General features: G+C 37.7%; 1 protein-coding gene across 1 annotated transcript in view; it reads left to right on the forward strand.

Annotated features, from left to right (window-relative positions):
- The first annotated feature begins 1,458 nt into the window (after positions 1-1,458).
- The window catches only part of LOC101429780 (small nuclear ribonucleoprotein-associated proteins B and B'), a 73,841-nt gene continuing 51,789 nt past the window's right edge, over positions 1,459-23,510 (forward strand). Inside the window, exon 1 of the mRNA XM_012525897.4 lies at positions 1,459-1,462. The gene's annotated coding sequence lies outside the window, so the exon portion shown is untranslated. The remainder of the gene's footprint in view (positions 1,463-23,510) is intronic.

Below are 23,510 nucleotides of genomic sequence, written 5' to 3' on the forward strand. Positions count from 1 at the left end.
CCAAATCTAATGGTATATTAAAAGAATTATAAACCATGCAAAATTGGGATTTATCCCTCATATGCAACATGAGGAAGTGTGTTAATGTAATGCACCACAATAACACAATGAAGGAAATAAACTATATGGTCATCTCAATTAATGAAGAAAATGTGTTTGGTAAAATCCAGCATCCCTTCTTGATAAAAACTATAAGAACACTAGGAAAGAAAGAAACTTAGTCAATATGATAAGACATATATAAAAATCCCACAGCTAACATCCTACTTAATGTGAAAGATGGAAAGTTTTCACTCCAAGATCAGGGACAACGCAACTATGCCCACTGTCACCAGTTTTATGCAACATTATACTAGAAGTTCTGGCAGAACAATTAGGGAATAAAAGGCATTCAAACTGGACAGGAAGAAGTAAAACTTTCTCTATTTACTAATGGCAATCCTATATACAAAAAAGCCCTGAAATATCTTTAACAAAAGTACTAGAACTAGTTAATGAAGTTAGGAAAGTGGCAGGGCACAAGATCAACACCCCAAATCAGTAGTCTTTTTATATGCAAGCAATGAACAATAACAAGTAAAGGAATAACGTATCTTGGAATAAATACAATCAAGGATGTAATGGATTTGTGTACATAAAACTAAAAAACATCTTAAAAGAAATGGAACAATATTTAAATAAATAGAAAGATATTCTATGTTCATGTATCATACCCAAACTAATTTGTAGATTCAATGCAATCCAATAAAAATTCCAACAAACTTCTTTAAAGAAATATGGAAGCATAAATTATCTCCCCCAGGGATGAAGCTGGGGGACCTGCACCAGCCTCTCTGGAGAAATTACAGGCTACCCCACAGAGGTCAGTGACCATCTTGCTTTGGCAGCACAAGCTGCCCCAGAAGCTATTCTGTGGCTGGAATTAGAAGCTCCATTTCCCAAAATCAGAGGAGGAAGAGATAGTTGGCCACTGATTTCAGCTACTGATTAGCACATTCAGCTGGCTAAGCTATAACCCTAAGAAAAACTAAGTTTGAAATTCAGCTGGCTAAGTGATAACCCTAAGTACAACTAAGTTTGAACCTGTTCAAGTCAGAAAGAGACCAGTAGCCACCATTTTGATTCTGCCCCCAGCGTGAGGGGAAGACGGCTGACTGAAAATCACAGTGATGATAGAGTCTGGCTTCTTTCACCCAGATCAGCCTGCAGCCCAAGCCTAGGCTTCAGCCCCAGCTCTGACAAGGAGGAAGCTGGCGGGTCATGCACCAGCATATGGGAGAAACTGCAGGTACATTTGGTTGGGACAGACTGAATAATCAGAAGTCTACCAGGGCAACTGTGGTCATCTTGGACTCACACTGCATATATTGCTGCCCAGACCTGCAGCTCCATCCCTGTCCTAGGAGGGAAGAAAGGGGCATGAAGCTTCCTCATTTTCTCTGGGCAACTACAGTCTAGGCCTGCATGACTTGGACTATTCCACACAACTGTGACTCTGGCCCTACCCCTGGCAAAGGAGAAAATTAGGAGAAGCTTCATCAGTCCTGGGACAATGAAGACAGCTAGAGCCTCCATCGTTTACAGCACCAACTATATCCTTGGCTTTTACTACACAACCAGCAATGGAGAAAGGGCTGGAAGCCCTAAACTAAAGAGAAAAACTGCACCCAGAATAAATATTCTAGTAAGCCAGATGCCAAGACACCAATGAGAAATTACAATCCACACCAAGAAACAGGAAGATATGACCCAGTTAAAGGAACAAGATCAGCCTCTAGATGACATAAAGGAGTTGAGACAACTAATCATAGATGTTCAAACAAACCTCCTTAATAAATTCAATGAGATGTCTAAAGAGATTAAGGATATTAAGAAGACATTGGATGTGCACAATGAAGAATTTGAAAGTCCATAGAAAAATATCAGATCTTATGGGAATGAAAGGTGCAGTAAATGAAATTAAAAATACTTTGGAATCATATAATAGCAGATTTGAGGAGACAGAAGAAAGGGTTGCTGAGCTTGAAGAAATGGCCTCTGAAAGTGAACATAAAAAGAACAGATGAAGAAAATAATGGAAAAAATTGAACAAGGTCTCAGGGAATTAAATGACAACAAGAGATGTGCAAACAAAACTGTCATGTATGTCCCAGAAGGCAAAGAGAAGGGAAAAGGTGCAGAAGGAATATTTGAAGAAATAGTGGTAGAAAATTTCCCAACCCTATTGAAGGACTTAGATATTCATGTCCAAGAAGCACAATGTCTTCTAAAAAAATCCATATAGACCAACTCTGAGATACATACTAATCAGAATGTCAAATACCAAAGGCAGAACTCTGAGAACAGCAAGAGAAAAGTAATGCATAATATATATATAAGGGATACCCAATAAGATTAAGTGCTGATTTCTCACCAGAAACCATGGAGGCAAGAAGACAGTGATATGATAATATTTAAGATCTTGCAAGAGAAAAAACTTCCAACCAAGAATCTTATATCTGGCAAGATTTTCTTTAAAAAATGAGGGTGAATTTAGAATCACAGAGAAACAGTAACTGAGAGAATTTCTAACCAAGAGACTATTTTCAGGAAATAGTAAAGGGTGTGCTAGAGCCTGGAAAGAAAAGACAGGAGATAAGCCTTGAAGAGAGTCTAGAAATGAAGATTATACCAATAAAGGTAACTAAAAATGTCAAAAGAGTAGTGAAAATGAAATATGACAGTTAAAACCTAAATATTCAGGAATAAACTTAACCAATGAAGTAAAGCACTTGCATTCAGAAAACTACAACTCGCTGTTCAAAGAAATTTAAAAAGTACTAAATAATTGGAAGAACATTCCATGCTCATGGATTGGAAGACTAAATATCATTAAATCTCAATACTACTCATTTGTAAACAGACTCAATTCTATCCCAATAAAAATTCCACCACCATTAAAAAAAAATGGAAAACATGATTATTAAATTTATTTGGAAGGGTAAGTGGTCCTGAAGAGCCAGAGATATCTTAAAAAGGAAAAACAATGTTGGAGTACTCCCATCTTTCGACTTTAAATCATATTGCCTAGGGTGGCAGACTTGGCCCAGTGGTTAGGGTGTCTGTCTACCACATGGGAGGTCTATGGTTCAAACCCCGGGCCTCCTTGACCCATGTGGAGCTGGCCCATGTGCAGTGCTGATGCACGCAAGGAGTGCCGTGCCATGCTGGGGCGTCCCCCGCATAGGGGGCCCCACGCACAGGGAGTGCATCCTATAAGGAGAGCTGCCCAGTGCCAAAGAAAGTGCAGCCTGCCCAGGAATGGTGCCACACGCACAGAGAGCTGACACAACTAGATGATACAACCAAAAGAAACACAGATTCCCATGCCACTGACAACAACAGAAGGGGCCAAATAAGAACATGGAGCAAATAGACACAGAGAACAGATGACTGGGGTGGGTGGGGAAGGGGAGATAAATAAATAAATAAATCTTTTTAAAAAATCATATTGCCTCACTACAATGGTAAAAACAGCATGGTACTGGCATAAATGCAGACACATACACCAACGGAAGCAAACTGGTGGTTCAGAAACAGACCTTTACATTTCTGGTCAAGTGATTTTGACTAGCCTGTCAAACCCATCCAACTCAGGCAGAACAGTTCATTCAACAAATGGTGCTGAGAGAATTGGATATCCATAGCCAGAAGAAGAAAAGGGGACCCCTATCTCACACCTTATCCAAAAATTAACTCAAAATGAATAAAAAACCTAAATAAAAATGCAAGAATCATAAAGCTTCTAGAAGAAAATGTGGGAAAATATCTTTAAGACCTCGTGGTAAGTGGTGGATTTTTAAAGGAGATAAGAGGAGGACTGAGATGGACTACTGATGTATAATGTATGTAGAAGTTTTAATTAGCTTTACTGTGAAAGTGTGGAAATGTACAGAGTTGATGGTAACAGTAACAGCTGGTTTATAAATGGTGATGTGGCTGAGAAAGGTAGTCTAGGGATGTAACTGCCAATTGACAGAATGCTAGAGAGTAATCTAGGAACTGAGTAGCACGGTAAACTCAGAGGAGGATGAGAATTGTGGTTAATGGTACAGATGCAAGAGTATCCTTTGTGAGCAAGAGCAGATGGTCATCACTATTGCACAGTGGTAAGAATGTGGAGAAGCATGGGAAAAATACAACTGGAGTGACCTATGGACTGTGGTTAGCAGTAATGACATAATGTTCTTGCATCTATGCCAAAGATGTACTGTGTTGATAATGGATCAATATGGAAAATGTGTGCCAAATGTGCCCTATGGATGTGGTAATGATCAGATGATACTATCTCATGATCTGTAACAAATTTTCCAGCACAGTGTGGTATGTTGATGTAGGGGTGCTGTTTGGCAATTCTGCACATTTGCATGATTGTTTTGTAAGTTTACAAATTCTGTCATAAAAATATATTTAAAAAATAATAGGGTGGGTTGGGGAAAATACACTAAATGTAAGGTAAGGACTGTAATTAGTAGTAAGACTTTGACAATATGTTTTCATAATTTATAACAAATGTCTCATGACAATGCAAGGTGTTGGTGGAGGCTTGAAGTGTAGGACCCCTGTACGATGTTATCCATGTTTGCTTTGTAAGTTCACAACTTTTACTATACACTTATTGTTTATGTACATTCATGTATAAATGATATAAAAATAATAATAGTTTGGGTTTGGGGAAAATACTTTGGTTAGTAGTAATAGTTTGATGATGCTCTTTAATCATTAGTTTAAAATATTTAACAACAATGCAAGGTATTGGTGGTAGGATGAGGTATGACAGTCCTGTATGATGTTATTTATGTTGTTTTTGTAAGTTCACAACTATTACTATACATTATTGTTTATGTATGTTTATGTATGAGTGGTAATACTTCAATAAATTAAAAACATTTTTTTAAGTGTTTTAGGCTGGAATAAGGTGGAGAGATGGCCGTTATCTTGACTTAAATGCTGACAGAGGAAACAGCTTGTCTGATTTGTAACTCTAGCAAAAACTATAGCATTGGGCCCAGTAGCAACCTGGTTGTCCATCACTGTGAGATAGCCTGGGGAGAGAAAAGACAATCTCCCTGACTCCCTTACCCTCACCTTCCAGGGGAGAAGATGCCCCTGCCCAACAAGTTGAGGTGGGGATTTTCAGGTATGCACACCCAGACTGTCCAATGCATGAGGTCACAATTTTTTGTGGGGACCCATTGTACTGTCATTTAGCCAAATATTTTTGGGCTTTCAACATTTTGAACAAATTTGATGTAGTCTGTAAATGTTGCTTACCTCTACCTAAGGGTTAAGAATTCCGGGAGTAACCAGGGAAACCTGGTGCCTCATTGTTTTGTCACGCTTCCCCTTTCACATGGAGTCCCAGAAAAGGGGGCACTGAGGGTAGCATCAACTCCAGTTTGGAATTGGGGTGCTCTTGTGGTAATACTACTGTAGATCAGACCACAAAATAGCCATAAGAAGGTTGCTTCTGTGGAAAAAATGAAAAAGAGCAGTAGGGTATGCTGAGATTAGGGCTTCTCAGTCATGGCCTAATCAGGCAATTGCCTGATGTTCCACCCTCTAAGGTAAGTATTTTTCAACATATACTTCAGTGTCCTGTTTTCCTACTGCTAGGGTACAGTGTTTAATGTGTAAAAATTTACTTACCTGAGAATACCAACCAGTAAGTTACTATTTGTGGTGGCCTTTGCATAGCTGTTGTTTGAGATATTTTTCTCTTTTTTTCTTCTTTTTTAAAAGGAACTTTAGATTACATAAATGTTACTTTGAAAATATAGGGGTCTGCTCAATTGTACAATATTCTTTAAGGCATGGAGGGGGATAAAGAGTTGCATATGGAGCATTTTCAGGACTTGGAATTTTCCTGAATGACAGTGCAATGACAGATACAGGCCATTATATATCCTGCCATAACCTACAGAATTGAATGGGAGAATGTAAACTACAATATAAACTATAATCCATGCTTACTGGCAATGCCCCAAATGTGTTCATCAATTGCAATGAATGTACCACGCTAATGAAAGAAGTTATTAAAATGGGGAAAGGTGAGAGGTGTGGGGTGTGGGACATATTGGAATCCTTTATATTTTTGTATGTAACATTCTGTATAATCTAAGTATCTTATAAAAAATAAAAAATATATTAAAAAAAGAAAATATAGGGGATTCCCCAGTATCCCACTCCCTCCATCCTCCACAATTTCCCCCATTAACAACATCATTCATTAATGTGGTATATTTGTTACAATTGATGAACACATATTGAAGCATTGCTACTAACCAAAGTCTATAATTTTACATTATGGTTTACACTTTGCAACACAGAATTTTATAGGTTTTGAAAAAATGTAAAATGGCCTGTATCCATCATTGCAATATCATGCAGAACAATACCAATGACCCCAAATGCCTCTTGTTACCTATTCTTCCCTCTCTTTCCCCTTAGAACCTCTGGTGACCACTGTCTTCATATCAGAGTTACAAGTCCTGCCATAACTAGAATAATAATGTCTACTTTAGTTCTTCATCAGTACATTCTCCCCTTATATTTGTTCATTCCTCAATCCTGATGATTCTGTTTTAACATAATATCTGCCTCTTAGTTTGGAGGTAATAGGAATGATGAAAGGTCTATCATATACTATGGGAATATGCCCATTTTGGGGTCACTTGTGCTGTAAATAAGTATCATAATTTGATTAGAATTTGGTCATGTACTTGAACACCTGGTACAGGTGTTTCTACAAGGTTGCAAAGGTAGCAATGGCATCCACAGGGTGCATGGGATTATCAGCCCATATCTGGGGTACAAGTCTCCATCACAGAGACCCAATCAGATCCTGTAACTAGAGGGCAGTGATTTTGTGTTCACAACACTTCACAACTACAGGGCCTAAGCCCCAGCTGATGTGTCCCAATGACCTGGACTCATGGCAGGAGTTATACAGATGTGCTACATCTTCGGCTTTCATTTCCTTTAGATGAAATTTTGTCATTTGGTTCATACCTCTGTATGAGAAGGGCTGCTATATCTTGTTTGGTAGTCACCTAGCAGATACTTATGGAGCTTGTTGGGTGCATGGTTGGACAACACTGGCATTTTATTTATGTTCTGCTTTAAATGGCCATTTTCCATGGACATCACCAAGGGGGGTAACTAATTGATCTCTTTTCCAGCTCATACATTGTTGCCATATTCCCTACTCTCATATGATGGAGACTCTAAAAAGATTAATCATTGATTTGACAGTTATCAATGCATAAGTCTAGCCCATTTGTAAGGGCCCATATGTATCAAGAAGTTGTAGCTGGGTTAACCTACACAGCATCACCAATGCAAGGAATTTAGCCCAGTGAGCAGAACCTCCTCATTTAGTCTGTTAGTAGGTGTAGCAGTTTGATGTAATTGATGAATTCCAAAAAGAAATATTGGATTATGCTTGTAATCTGATCTGTACCTGGGCATGATTGAGTTATGGTTAGGGCATTGTGTCCCCTGGGTGGGTGGGGACTCACAGATAAAAGGCACAGTGAAGAACAGAGTTGGGGATCTCTGATGTTAGAGTTTGATGCTGAAGGCCTGGGAAGTCAGCATCCAGAGGAAAGAGAGGCCAGCACCAGAAAGTAAGGAACCTTGAGCCCAGAGAAAAGCAAGCCCCAGGAATGTAGGAAGCCTGAGCCCACACAGAGTTGTCAGTCATATGCTCCACATAGACTTTGGTGATGAAAGTAACTTATGCTTTATGCCCTGGTATCTGTAAGCTCCTACCCCAAATAAATACCCTTTATAAAAACCAACCTGTTTCTAGTATTTTGCATCAGCACCCCTTTGACTAATACATTAGGTGACCATCCTTGGAATGGATGGCCATAGTAGTCCAGGGATTCTAATAGCATTGAGTTTTGTAGATTTACCTCTGAGCCAAGCCATACCATTAGCAGGAACACTTTCAAAATACAGGGTCCCACTTAGCCAAAGAGGAGGCAGGAAACAGACCCTGCAGACCATTTAGCTTCCTCTGGTAAAGCATCTATTTGTTGAGAGGCTGCATACTCCCTGAGTTCCTGGTCAGATTCAGCCTTAGATATACAATTTTTAGTGATTAAGCTTTGTGGAACCTGTCCTCCTTTATTAGAAGGGCTATTGAGTACCCACATGATGATGGGCAGTTTAGGTCATAGAGATATATGGCACATCCATGTTTACATGCATGGTCTCCACCAAGGACCAATAACAAGCTAAAAACTATTTCAACAGTGTGTACACCCTGACTGCTGTGAGTAATCTGTGTGTCCAAAACTTAAGGTGAAGGCACAACTTTGTAGCAGTTATGTATAGACAAAGTCTCCAGTCTGTATGGGTAGGAGTTGCTGAGACCTCAGTTTTACAGGACTGGAGAGCTCTCTTGTCCCTAGTGGCAGAGCTTTTGCCACTGCAAGTTGCATGGCCTCTAGAACCTGCCATTAATGGATCCCATTTACAGGTGGCTTCCTTGTAGGCAACCTTAACTTGAGGGGCCTAAAGAATGCTCAGATGTGGCACATGTCTCCAGTGGCCACACAGGCCTATTAGCTGTCTCTTGGTAGTGGGAGCTGTCAGTGACTTTAACTTCTGTTTTTCTTTGGTGTGCTCCTGTATCATCTCAAGTGTTTAAGTAGAAATTGTACCTTTTGGGCAATCTTCTGGACCTTCTCAGGTTTGATTGCCCAATCTGTAGTTTTTATAATTATGTAGGCATTTTTGTATGCATTTTTATAATTATTTAGGCACTTTTGTAGGCATTTTTCAACCTATTTTTTTGGTGGGCCCTTCAGTAAGGATGTCATTAATACAGAGGATGACAAATTTCTTTTATGTAACTGAACTTGTTATAAGTCTGGCCCTACCCACTAGTGACCAATTACAGGGGACTTAAGATGTCCCTGCATTCTTATATTAATTACAATGTTATACATTCCCTAGATTATACTCTAGTTTCCTTTCAACGGACATTTTCATCCACAGACTACCACTTTCAGCTACAACCACATTTATATATCAGCAGCGTTAGTTATACTCATTATGTCTTTACTCTCAACTATATTCATTTCCACACTTTTAAAATGAACCTTATTACTAAGGTCCCATTCTCATTTTATTTCCTCATAACCTATACTCTAGAGTTTACCTCCATGAGCTTACTCATATTTAGTTCACATTAGTAAGACCATACAATATTTGTCCTTTTTTTCTGGCTCAACAGAATAATCTAGGTCCATCCATATTGTCATATGCATCCCAATTTCAATTATGAGAACACTTAATCCTGAATGATAAAAAATATATAATACTAATACTAATATAGGGTGTTAATAATTAGGTGGGTTGGTAAAATAAACTAAATGTAAGATATGAGCTATAGTTAGTAACACTTTGACAATGGTCTTGCATAGTTTGTGACAAATGTTTTACAACAATGCAAGGTGTTGGTGTTGGTGAGATGTATGGGGGCCTTGTTTGATTATATACATACTTGTTTTGTACATTCACAAATTTTACTATACATTTATTGTTTATGTATGTTCATGTGTGAATGAAGGGACTGTCCAAACCATGGGACTGTATCATACAATCCTGTGGTGGAAAACGGTCTGTGGTTAACAAAACAAATATAAAAACAAAAAACATTCTCTCATGAACTATAACAAATATGTAAGACTAACACAGGGTATCATTTAACTGGATGGAAAAATACACCAAATGTAAGATATTAGCTATAGTTAGTAGTAATGTTTTGATGATGCTCTTTCATAGTTTGTAACAATTGTTTCACAATGATATAAGGTATTGGTGGTAGGGTAGCACATGGGAGCCCTGTATAATGGTATGCATGTTTTTTTGTAAGTTCACAACTAATACTGCATACATATTGTTTATGGATATTCACAAATGAATGATGAACTTCAATAGAAAAAGTTTAAAATATTTTCAGTAAATAAAAAGGATATCTCTGCAAGTGCACAGTAAATGTATACTGAAGGTTATTCCACATAAATGTAAATTGATCTTGGTCCTAACCCTTAGAGGAATGAAGAAGAATGCATTAGCCAGGTTAATGATGGGGTCCCCTGTGTCAGTGAGACCACTTTAGTGAAACAATAATATGAGGTGCTGCAGGGGCCAAGGGTGATAGGCTGTAGGATTCTGAGAACTTTTATTAGGTCAGATATGACCATTAAACTCTGACAAGGAGTTTCCCAATGACCCTGCCTTTATCAAGTCCTGAACCAACAAACTAATGTCCTGGACAAACAAAGTAATGACCTCAGGCCTTGGTCCCACCCTTTATCATTTTTAAAAATGGTAATAAGACCTAATAGGGAACCTTAGTCCTTATCTGACATATCACACTCACACTTGGAAATATCTTCGTCAACGTCCTGGTCAGAGTGCAGGGAGGCCTTATTAAGTGCCATTTTCCTCCTCCTCTGTGTTCAGGGACTCAGAAGCTGGCAATGCTGGATTCTAAATCTTTTCAGCCTTGTGGACCCTCCTATTCATGTTTCTTTATGGCTGGTAGTAGGGTCTTAAACCCCAACTTATAGGGACCACCTTTTGCCCAATAATGTTGGTCAGGTTCTTTCAGAAGAATTCCATTAAATTTTGCTCCATTTATGTCTTGCTTTAGTAACTCAGTTGCTGGGCCTGCACTGTCAGTCATGTATCTTTCCCAGGTTAATCTTTGTGTTGCTTTCATGGTCCTTTGGATGTGCAGCTTCCCATATTTGGGCCCCAGGATCCCAGTCTGATGAAAATTGAGCGTGAAGGGTATTGGGAATGAAGACAAAGAGAGAAGGCATCAGGGGATCTGTGAGTAGAGACTCATCAGACAACTTTATTTTCTTTTTTTTTGAATTGAAAAAATTTTTTAATAAAAAAATATTTTTCTGACCTTGTCTTTTATCTGAAAGATGTTGTCTTGTATGCAATGTGACATTTTTTTCCATATATTCCCCCAGTTAACTATTGTTTAAATTATAATTTCAAAGATGCTTTAGTTTACAGAAATGTCATGCACAGAATACTGGGAATTCCCATTTACCAGCAATCTATGCCTTTCCCCCAATGGAATTGGACTCAGAGGGGATCTCTTTTCACAAGACTTGCATGCTACTTTATTGGAATTGTAGTTGGTGCTGGGTTTAAGATATATGTAGGGGATTTGAATCTCTGGACTGATAATATGACACCCAGGCCCAGAGCCTCAACAGACTTCAGCTCCTACACTTTGATTTATTGGACTTACTCCACTCAGCTAACATGGAGTTGAAGAAGGTCAACCACCACAACATAGAGCCTAGAGTGTCTACAACTGAAAGTGGGAGGAGTGCATCCAGTACCTATGTGGAATCTAAGCCCTCACTTGACATAGGTGTGCAATGGACACAACCAATCCAATGTCCACAGAGAAAATGTGGAATGGGTGTGGGAAGGGTAGCCATGGTGGCTGCTGGGTGTGGGGAACGGGAGGAAGAGATGAGATGTGGAGGTGTTTTCGGGACATGGAGTTGTCCTGGATAGTGCTTCACGGACAATTACGGGACATTGTAGATCCCCCAGGGCCCACTGGATGGAACGAGAGAGAGTCTGGGCTATGATGTGGACCATTGACTATGGGGTGCAGTGATGCTCAGAGATGAACTTACCAGGTGCAATGGATGTGTCATGATGATGGGAGAGAGTGTTGCTGTGGGGGGAGTGGGGGGCAGGGGCGGTGGGGTTGAATGGGACCTCATATATTTTTTTTATGTAATTTAAAAAATATAATAAATAAATAATTTAAAAAAAACAACTTTATTTTCTACAAGTGGCTTTATATATATCCTCAAGCTATCATGAGAACAAGCAATGTAGCTACACATTAATAACACTCATAAATTAAAGAACCTATGTCAGAGTACAAAAATTTAGTGTTCCTTTTAAACTGCAAAGTGTGTTTGCTCATTTTTCTCTGGGGACAGCTTTGTCCTGTAGACTTGAAAGGCTTAATTGCTGCATTCCTTATGTTAAAAGTATAGCTATGGAAACAGCATGTCTCTTCCTGCAAGACCATTAAGTCTTTTGTTTCCAACACCAGTCCTCTAAACCTGCTTCAGTGAAGATGGCTGACTCCTCCCTTTTGTTTCCACCACAGAGTGGGATGTTATGGAGGACCTTTCTCATTGCTTCCCCACCCATTCCCCCTCATCTCAGGGAAAAATAAATGGGTCAGGAAGGTCTTCAGTTTGGGAGGGCTCAGTTTCATGAATTTCTCCAATGCTGTTCTATACAGGATCTTCTCTTTGACATTCTGCCACATGGCTGGGTCTTATAGCCAAGTTTTTATTGTCTTTGTCACCAGGGAGGTTACAGCATCATGAACAATTTTCCATCTCAATTTACTTTGAGGGAAATCTATCACATTTGGTAATACCAATCTCCCAATTTCATGCTCCCAGCAAACTAGACAAAAGTTGACATGGGTTTGTCTATGTCTCTATCCTATTATTTCTCCTATTTGATGCAGGCAAAAATACTTTGGAGCAGAGGATCAGTAGTTAACTTCCCCAGACCAGTTAACTTCTTGGCTCTAGGTATCTGAATCTGCATTTCTTCCTCTATAAACATATGTACCAACCAAACTCAAATTCTGCCCCTGGCTTCTGCTACTATCTGCATTTTGCTCTCTGAAACAGACCTTATTATAACAGTTTGGCATTTAACAATACCATTGTTGGTTAAGTGTTCAGTGAAACAGCCTAATCTGTGGAATGCAGCCAACCCCAACCAAGCAGAGCATCCTGCAGAGGGGCTCAGATTATTCTCTGGAGTTTATTGCAGTCCTTGAGCCACCATCAGTATCAGCATATTGTGGAGACAGTAACCAGGGTAATAGTTTCCTTATTCTTCCAGCAGACTACCTCCTACATTGTGGAATTTGAGAGAGGTTCAATTATTTGCGTATAAAAAGGCCAGGACTCAGGAATGATTTTGAGAAGGAAAAATGGTTTATTGATGGTCAGCCAGACTCGGGAACTTTCTGTTTCAAACCGGAGCCCTGGAACAAGATTTTCAAGTACTCTTTATACAGTGTGGGGAGTCAAATGGTGCTTTTATCAAAGAAAACTACTTTCTTTGTTAAGTCTTTGCCTGACTACCAGGTAAGTTTTGAATTAACATATTGCCCACACCTCAGATGAGCTTGAATTAGCATCTTGCTCACATTCTGTCTGGATGCAACCTTGAATACACATTCTGTCTTACATCCTTTCTGAACATTCAAAGCCCATATCACTTAACTGGATTTCTAGAGACTAGGCACACTTGGATACTGAATTAGATGATTTTGAATTTATGCACAGGCTATATTCCCCATTTGGGGCCAAGTCCAAGTTCCCTTAAGTTTTGGCATCACTACTATCAGAGTTTCCCTGGACTGACTGGTATGTATATAGAGCTTGCATTGCTAAATTGCCTCCTGGGACTGGAGTCGTTGTCCTGGTCACCAAGAGCAGGACTGCAGCCTCTTACCATTCCACACCCACAAGTCAGGACAGATGGTTTAGGTTAAGGTTATCTCTGAAGAGACAAAGAGCCTCCTACCCATAGCCCACATCAACATCTCTGCCCTGATCTACCTCATTTTATCATCCCTGTTAACTGGGAGAGAACTTATATTGTTGTGTTATAGACCAGTGATATTGACCAGATTCAGACTTTGAATAAAGTTCCAATTGAGAGCTTTATTAGCCACATGGCAACTGCCTCGCCCTACACAGAGGGGAGAGAGCAGTCCTGAGTCTCAGGGAAGGGGTGGTTTTATAGCTTTTTAGGAAGGGGGGCATCTACTAATAAGCAAGCAAGCAAGCAGGCACAGAAGCGAAACACTGCTATTAGCTGAAGATAGCGTATTTATTTTTTTGAAAAGTCTCTTCTTGTGAGCAGTCCCATGTTATTTATTGGCCCTCTTCTTACAGGCCATCCTAAGTTATTTATTGGCACTTTCCTTATAGGCTGTCCTAAGTTATTTATTTATCTGAAGGCACTTGCAATTCCTATTAATGCAGTTCTATTCCTATCTTCCAAAAGTGGCCTTACCCTTACAGTTGTAGAATTTGAGAGAGGTTCAATTATTTGTGTATAGAGAGGCCAGGACTCAGAAATGATTTTGAGAAGGAAAAATGGTTTATTGATGGCCAGCCAGACTCAGGAGCTTCCTGTTACAAACCCAAGCCCCCGAACAAGACTTGCAAGTTTCTTTTATACAGAGAGGAAAGGTTAAATGGTCCTTTTGTTTCAGTTCTCAATAGGCTTGAATTAGCATATATATCTTTCACATCTTAGGGAAGCTTTTATCATGGACTTCAGGCATTCTAGATAAGCTTTTAACATATTTGGTTTGCATTTCCCCTGAATACTTAAAGTTTATAGGCCTTGCATTGTTAAACTGTTTCCTGGGACTGGAGTCATTGCCATGGTCACCAAGGGCAGGACTGCAGCCTCTTACCATCTCACACCCACAAGTCACAGACAGCTTAGGTTATCTCTGAAGAGACAAAGAGCCTCCCACCCATAGCCCACATCATTTCCCCCCTTTGTCAAAGTTTAACTTCCTAAGCTTTGGCATAATTATTGTTGGAGCTATGAGGTGGATGGCTATTTATTGTTTTGATTATTTATCAATCTTTAGTGTAGCATCCAGGACTTTGTTTTTAGAAGTTTAGCAGTTTTTATTCTGGACAGCAGAATCCCAGGGAGGGGGGCCCCCTGCAGTCATCCTGGGGCCACTGGCACTCACGTGGATTTCCAGTCAGGTTCCAGATCCATCTAATAATTTTGTTTTACCCTTAAAGAGTTTACACCTTTAATCTAAAAGGGGTGTTGAAGAGAGATGATCTCTTTTCTGTAACTGTTTCCTGCTGTCCATGGGCTATAGTCATTGCCCAACAAGGTGTAAAACTCTTATTTTATTTTAACTGGAGGAAGATGGATCTGGCATTCTGTATGAAGTTGGATGAAGTTTTCATATGGTTAATAAGATGTTCACTCTGAAAGAAACAAACTTAACTAAAAATTTGGAATACCCATTTTTAAAAGAGGACACTGGATTACAGAGGTAGATAAAGTTAGGTGCTTATAAAGATGGCACTCCTTTTTAAAAGCTGATGGGAACAGTATATATATACTTTTTCTGTTATTTATTTTTAGAGAGAAATTGCAATAGATACTTAGCTTTGTTTGAAGACACATTTGAAGCTGTTTAATGATTGGCACTCATGTGCTCTGTCAGATGCTCCTGGTGAACTGGCACCCTTTGGGTAATTGGTTTCATTCAGGATTAGTACACCAAGTTGGAAATGTTCTTAGTTTTTAGCTAAGGGAGTGATCAGAACTACAGAATAAAGGTTTTTTTTTATATTTTGGTTTTAATTGTACAATTTCTGATAATTTTGACTTGTTCAATAGGTGACTCATTATTAGCAAGCAAGCCTCATTTTTGCTACACAGTAGAGTACAGTAGGATAGTAAGTTGACTGAGCTTGGCTGAGACTGCCACCTTATTCTATAGACATGTTTATTAACTGTTTAGAAAATGAATTTACTAGGAATCTAACATGTCTAATATGCTTTTGCACTTGATTCAAAATAGAAAAGATAACATAATTATTATGTATGTATTTAGTACAGGATAAAAGTACAGCATTTAATAGTAACTAATGTATTACTTAATGCATAAGGATTCAGAGTTGCAATTATTAGTTTTAAGTTTCGGGTTTGTAATACTTTACATGTTATCTCTCCTTGGGAGCAGGCCATAATGCCAATTGTGTTTAAGTTTTACTTACATTATCCTGGTATCGTGGTTCCACTTAGCATGTTCTTCATGCAGTGAGCAAGTCATAGCATCCTTGATTCTAGAGAGAATTTCCAGTATTCTACCAGCCTGGTGCATAATACTCTCTGGCACAATGGAACAGTGCCAGTCTGGAGGCAATAATCATTGTACACTTGGCTGTACTGAGTCATCATTGGCTGCTGCAGGAGCTTGAAACTGCAACATAGTTTCCATCAACTTCAGGAGAAGAACCAGAGGCTGATATAGCAAATATTTCTAATCGAGGGGTCAGTGACCAGCCTAGCCAATAACTCACATGGAGAGGCCACCTGTAAAGTATTCAAGGCCTGGTTTGAATGTACAAGAGAGTTTGACAATGTTAAAAGTTTATTCCTTGTTTTTATATATATTTTAAATAACTTAATGCAACACATCATATTAAATGACTGTTTACTTATAAAATTTTACCATTAAGATAATAGTAGGTATTTTACTTTAGTAATAGAGGAAAAAAATTATTTTTCATTTTTAAAATGAAAACAAAAGATTCTCAATAGAATCAAGGTAACTTTTTATTACCATTACTTAAATATGCACCTTGTGGTGACGTTCAGACAGATTTTATTATCACAAAGTTATTCTTTGCCACTAATACCAATCCAAGTTTTTAGCTAACAATGATTTAGTACTAGAACTATTTAAATGTTTTCCATTTGGAAGATGTTTTATAAACTCTTTTTAATTGACTACAACCACAATGACTAGTTACCTGATGTTTTAAAAAACTTATTAAATTACAATTACTAACCAAAGGAATTTACTTTAAGAGAGCACATCTACAATCTTTCTTCTTTAGCTTAATTTCATTATCATGAACTTAAAATTTTTATTACTCTAAAGATTTTGTACATATAATGTTAATATATTTAATGGGTATTTTATAAATGAAGGAGATTATAGCTAAGCTAAATAAAATTGAACCATTATAGTTTATGCAAGAATGTTCCCTTTTTTCTTTACAGGAAGCTAAAAATGTTTTTTCTTTAAGTTATGGAAATGCATAATTTTTAAAAGCATGCTGACTACCAGGTTTCAAAACACATTACACAATTACCTAATTTGTTTAATCATAATCCAGGAAAGATCTCTCCATAATTTTTATGGACTTTTCTTTATTTACTGATATTTGTCAACAGAGCCACTAATTACTTTTATTTTATGACTAACAAAAGGTTTAAACTGGGAAATTACAGGGCAAACTGATTCTTAATTCCCCAGCCTAGTAGATAGGTATATACAATCTGCCACATGTAGTCTTGCTCTCAAAGCTCTGGCAAAGAGGAAGCCCTTTCCCAATAGCTCCTATAATCAGATTTTTATATGACTTTTCCATCCTGCTTAGTCTAATTTGGCCTTCAAGAATATTTATTCACATATATAACTGCATATTTATTCTTTAACAATTTGAATAGAGCTCTTTTAAGAATTTTCATTTGTTATTTTGATATTATCATCTTGATGTATGAAGACATACACTGAGCAAATGGGCAGACACAAATAGAGTTAGATGCAGAAACACAACTCATTGATGTTACCTATAATTTGCATCATTTTATATACTGTTTAGCTTAATTTCAGTTCCAGAAATATATATTACTTATATAACTGCCTAGTTAACCTCAGCAATTTGAGCAGATAGGCAGACATGAATAGTTTGACACAAAAACCTAACTTTAGTTACTTAAAACTTCCATTTTTTAACAAAATAAGTGTGACTGCAAAACATTGCAAAGACTCTTGAAACTTTTCTTAATTTGCACTATGACTATGCAGTTTTACACTATGACCATGCAGTTTTGCACAAGAATTTTGTTTCTTAACTAATGGCTTGTAAACCAAAATGTTCCCAATGTTTTAATACAATTCTCTTTTGTTTCAGAACTTTATATTTTACCTTGAATTTAGCAGAATTTTGGATAAGCAACAAGATTAATTCTATGTATATTTACCGAGGTTATTTGAAGCCTCAGGGAGACTGGTTTCTCTCATAAATTGTCACTTTTAGGAACACTGACAGTTAAGACAGGAGACTTCCTTTTTTCCCCCTAGTCTTTGGGAGATAATAAAACTCCGGTGGTCATTTAACCCTAAGGGCTAAGAATTCCACCAGGCAGCAATTTAGTTTACACTGGATTCATGAGAGAAAGCAGGGTTACTGGGAGAGGAGACAGGTATATCCCAAATCCTGCCTTTCCCTGGACTATAGGGAAATAACTATAGGCAAAGGCAAGGGGTGAGGCTAGGCTTGAAGTAACCATAAATGAAGGTAAGGTTCGTGTAGAATTTACACTTACAATAATAGTTTCAGGCTAAATTGACCCAGTTATTTCAGTTATTATCTTTCTGCTGTTTTATAATATAAATGCATCTATAAATGATCTTAACTCTTGGTTACAGTTTTTATTAATTTTTTTAAACCTTAAGGTGAATTGGATACCTTTATTAATTAAGGTACAAGAATTTTATTAGTAACAATTCTGTGAAGTCCTGCCTTTTCTTAGTAATGGAACAAATTCTCATCTGCAAGTTATGCATTTAATTCAACAGCAAGAGAGTATTGGCATTTAAAGGTTTATTTTACACTACATTTTTACCTTTTTTACCATGAATTCTTAGGCACTGGCAACTGACAAAAGCCAAACATAGATTTCAAAGTGCCATTTCATTCCTTTTTTTTTTTTCTTGGTAGTCTCACAACCCTGAAGTTCCCAGCAGACTATTGAAAAGGCTATCAAGTGAATAGGGGTCTATTATTTCAAGTGATAGCCTCCTTTCCTCCTTTCTTCAGACAAGTTTACAGTTTTAAAAATTTCAAAGTATTTCTACAATCTTACAGAGAGAGATTCAGAAAAGTAAAGAACCTGGGCAGAATGCAAATGTATATCGGCCTTTGACACCCTAGGGAGGGAACTTTACTGCATTTATTTTGATTCTGCTTTTCATCCCCTTCACCTCCTCCCTTCCAGGCAGTCCGGTACACAACAATCAAATAGGAGTGTGGCTTATGAATAGAAGGTGTGGACTCACTGGAAAGGGGCAAGCCACTCTCCCCTTTCCAGCTTTCTGCCAAAATGGGCAGACAGAACCTACTCAAATTCAGCACCCCTCCCAGGGACCAAGCCACCCTGACTGGGGCAGCCCCAACAAACCCGGGTGCATGGCATGGACACAGATGGCCTCCAACCCCAGCAAAGGGGCGGACAAGAGTCAAGGCAGCAGAGAATATGCAAATATCCAGACCCCACAAACATCCAGACTCCTCAGTTTTGCCCCATAACCAATTCACCCCCTTGCCAATGGCAAGGGATGGTTACAGCTCAATTAAACTCCACCACTTTACATAACCACACAATTTCAACACCAGAATTGAGCTGACACAGACAGAAGCATAAAGGTCACTAATCTGACCCATGAGTTCTTTATATATATGTTTTTTTCAGCATGGCTGCCCCCACAGCTATCACAAACCTTAGAGAGAACACTTAACATTAACATCTGGTATAAAGCAAATTCATTCACAATTCAGCACCATAACAAAAGATTCCAGCTAGACATTTTTCACTGTTTAACCTTACACCCAGACCAAGCTTCCCTAGAAAAGCTGATCCATTTTCCTGTAACCAAGTTTTTTAAAAAATCCAGAGCAATTTCCAGGACATTAGGACTCGAACCTATAAATATCCCTTCCTATTATAATCAAGCCTCCACTCCTTCAGAGGATATAAGACCAGTACCAGATTCCAACAGGCAGTTAGACAAACCCAAAACACCAAGCTTTTTCCTGGTTTTCCTCTTTTTTCCAGACCTAGAGAGAACTGCTTCCCCCCAATTTTCTGGGACTACTAGGGTTCTCTCAGAAGGTAATCAGCCTCCCTCCCTAGCAATTAAAGCTAGGGTTCTCCAGACTGTGCTCACCCAGGGAGTCTTACCTTTTTCCATGTTCATAGTTCTTTTTTGTTCCCAGAATCTTTCTCTTCAGACCTTCCATTTCCCTCATTTTTTGTCAGGAAGATTCTGGTGGAGCCCACATCTTTTCTGGATTAAGTTTAATCCATGGGTGCCCAGATTTGGGGTTTGCCTGAGTCCTCCCAGCTTCCTCAGGGATTTGGAAGGGGCAGCAAAATGCTACCATCTCTGGCCTTTGTTTGCAATCCTGGGAGAACCCCCAAAAATGTTGTAGAATTTGAGAGAGGTTCAATTAATTGTGTATAGAAAGGCCAGGACTCAGGAATGATTTTGAGAAGGAAAAATAGTTTGATGGCCGGCCAGACTCGGGAACTTTCTGTTGCAAACCTGAGCCCTGAACAAGATTTTCAAGTTCCTCTTATACAGGGTGGGGATTCAAATGGTGCTTTTATCAAAGAAAATTACTTTCTTTGTTAGTTAAGTCTTTGCTTGAGTACCAGGTAAATTTTGAATTAACATGTCGCCCACACCTCAGGTGAGTTTAAATTAGCATCTTGCCCACATTCTGTCTGGATGCAACCTTGAATACACATTCAGTCTTACATCCTTTCTGAACATTCAAAGCCCATATCACTTAACTGGATTTCTAGAGATTAGGTACACTTGAATACAGAATTAGATGATTTTGAATTTATGCACAGGCTATATTATATTTCCCACCTGAGGCCAAGTCCAAGTCCCTTATGTTTGCATCACCACTATCAGAGTTTCCCTAGACTGACTGGTATGTATATAGAATTTGCATTGCTAAATTGCTTCCTGGAATTGGAGTCATTTCCATGGTCACCAAGGGCAAGACTGCAGCCTCTTACTGTCCCACACCCACAAGTCAGGACAGTTTAGGTTAAGGTTCTCTCTGAAGAGACAAAGAACCTCCCACCCATAGCCCACATCGTCACTTCTCAGGAAGACTTACATTTCACTTTGATCATATGAACAATTCTGTACTAGATTCTTGGTACACATGTTTATTCCTTATAAAGCTCACCTGTGGCTCATCCATCTCAGGGGTCCAGGGGGAATGATGATTTCACTCTCCAGAGAAGCCACTTTCCTCCACTGCAGATTGGTTAGAATTCCTTGGCTAACCTTTTGAGATTAATTCATGCTTAGTATCAATAAAACTGACATAGTTTTTTTAAACTTTAACTAAAGAAAGGTATTTTTAAAAAGATTCCCAGGTTACTGGTGACTCTATATTTTCAATTTTATGTCATATTTTAAATTTATTTGCATTATAATACATCCATAATATCCTGTAAACGCCAATAAAATACACTTTCTAAGAATTGCAACTAGCATTACAGCATGAATATAAATCATATGCTTTAAAGATTATCAAAAAAATAAAAGAAAAATATCCCAGTAGTTACTAAATTAAGGAAGTATAGGATACATTTTAGAATGTATTTCAAAAGTGATAAAATGTGGGACAGTGTGGGACTTTTATCAAAACTGCTTTGAAGAGATACTTGTACATAATATATGATACTAACAAAAGTTACCCCAGATTTTAAGTTACTATACCCAAAGTCCTTTCTGTGGAAAGTAGTTCATTTGTCACTTTCTGATATTTCTTATTAATAGAAGCCAATCAAGAGAGTATCAGAATGTGGGAGGGGTTAAGATACTTTCAAGAGAGACTAAACAGTGAAGGCTCACTAAAAGATTTCATATAACTACAGATTATCAACACATTTTGATAAATTGGCAGGGAAGTTGGGTGAGTAGAGGAAATAAAGTCAAATATATGAAAGGAGAATTCCCCTCCACTTAGTATAGAACATTTTGCCTTCACAACATACAGGAATACTCACTGAGAGTTTCACAGAGCACAAGGAAATCTTTACCTACTTTCATATGTCTCTTTATGTATAATTTTAGGCAAAAAAGGCAAAATGAATATTTGCTCAGGCTGATAGATGTCTCAATATTTTCCTAATATGGCAAGAGTAATTCAGAGTGAGTCAAAATGCATAGCAGATCTGGGTAGATTTTCATCTGGAGAGGATTATTTGATAATAAAGCAATACTATTATTATTTGCATGGTTATTTAACATTCAAAAGAGGGTAATGGTAGGCAAAATACATACAAAATTATACTACCTAAGATTTCTTGAAATATTGCTGAAACTAAATAGAATTTACGTAAATCATTTGTTCTCAAATTTTTGTTTTTGTTTTTTTCAGGAACACATTACACTCTATATAATTATTGAAAACCCTATGTAACATAATTCTACATATTTTATATATGGGAAATTATCACATTAGAAATTAAAATGGATAGAAGTATAAATAACTAATTTATTAAAAGTATATCAATTGTAGTTTAAGCTAATAATGCACTTTAGATAATGTTATATCCCAAAACCAAAATAAAATTGAGAAAAAAGAAATTGTTTTAACCTTTTAAAAAGAGAAAGCTAAATTTTCACATTTACTTCACATTCATTCCATTGGATTGACTGAAGAGGGTGAAGAAAATATGACCTTACACAGATATATCGTTAGAAGAGGGAAGGAATATTTGATTACCACCTTATATAATTGTTCATATTATTTAATTCTAATATATTGCACCAAAACAAAATAGGTATTGATTTCCTATATAATAGTTCCAGTTTTTAATCTGAAGCCATTAAATCTGAACTTTACACATTCTCTTAAATATAAGTCCATTATCTATTTCCCAATTTAAGTGGATTCCACACAGACATGATTTTGTAACTTCAAATAGTGTTCATCTGGAAAATATTGTTCACAAAGTAATCCAGATCTTGCAAATATGACATTTTGTTTTATAATATCTGAAAACACATTTATTAATATAAACAATGAAAGTTTTAAACATGGCTTTAAGGATTAAGTAATACAACTCATGTGGTAATACATGTTTTTCTGCAGCCCATGGATCAAAGAGTAATTTTGACCCTCAAGTCTTATTATTTAAGAAACAGATTTCATAAGGTTATAGCTGCCATAGATAGTGAGTGAGTCCTCCAATGGTTCTGGGCAAATTGAAAACCTGGAAAGGATTCACATTCTAGATACCATTAAAAACATTCATGATTCATTGGAAGAAGTCAAAATACAACTTGAACAGAAGTTTTGAAGAAGTTGACTCCAACCTCATGGATGACTTTGTGGGGTTCAAGATATCAGTGGAGGAAGGAACTGCAGGTGTGTTGGAAATAGTAAGAGAGCCAGATTAGAAATGGAGCCTAAAGATTTGGCTGAACTCTTGCAATCTCATAATAAAATTGAATAGATGAGATTTTGTTTCTTTGGGATGAGCAAAGAAAGTGGTATATTGATTTGGAATCTACTCCTGCTGAAGATGCTGTGTACATTATTGAAACAACAGCAAAAAAGATTTAGGATATTGCATAAACTTAGTTGATAATGAAGCAGCAGGGTTTGAAAAGACTCCTTGAAATTTTGAAACTTCTACAAGGGGTGAAATGCTATCTAACAGCACTACATGCTACAGAGAAATCTTTCATGAGAAGAATAGACAATCGGGGAAACGGACTTGGCCCAGTGGTTAGGGCATCCATCTACCACATGGGAGGTCTGCGGTTC

This window comes from Dasypus novemcinctus (assembly GCF_030445035.2).
Source record: "Dasypus novemcinctus isolate mDasNov1 chromosome 11 unlocalized genomic scaffold, mDasNov1.1.hap2 SUPER_11_unloc_3, whole genome shotgun sequence".
Lineage (NCBI taxonomy): Eukaryota > Metazoa > Chordata > Mammalia > Cingulata > Dasypodidae > Dasypus > Dasypus novemcinctus.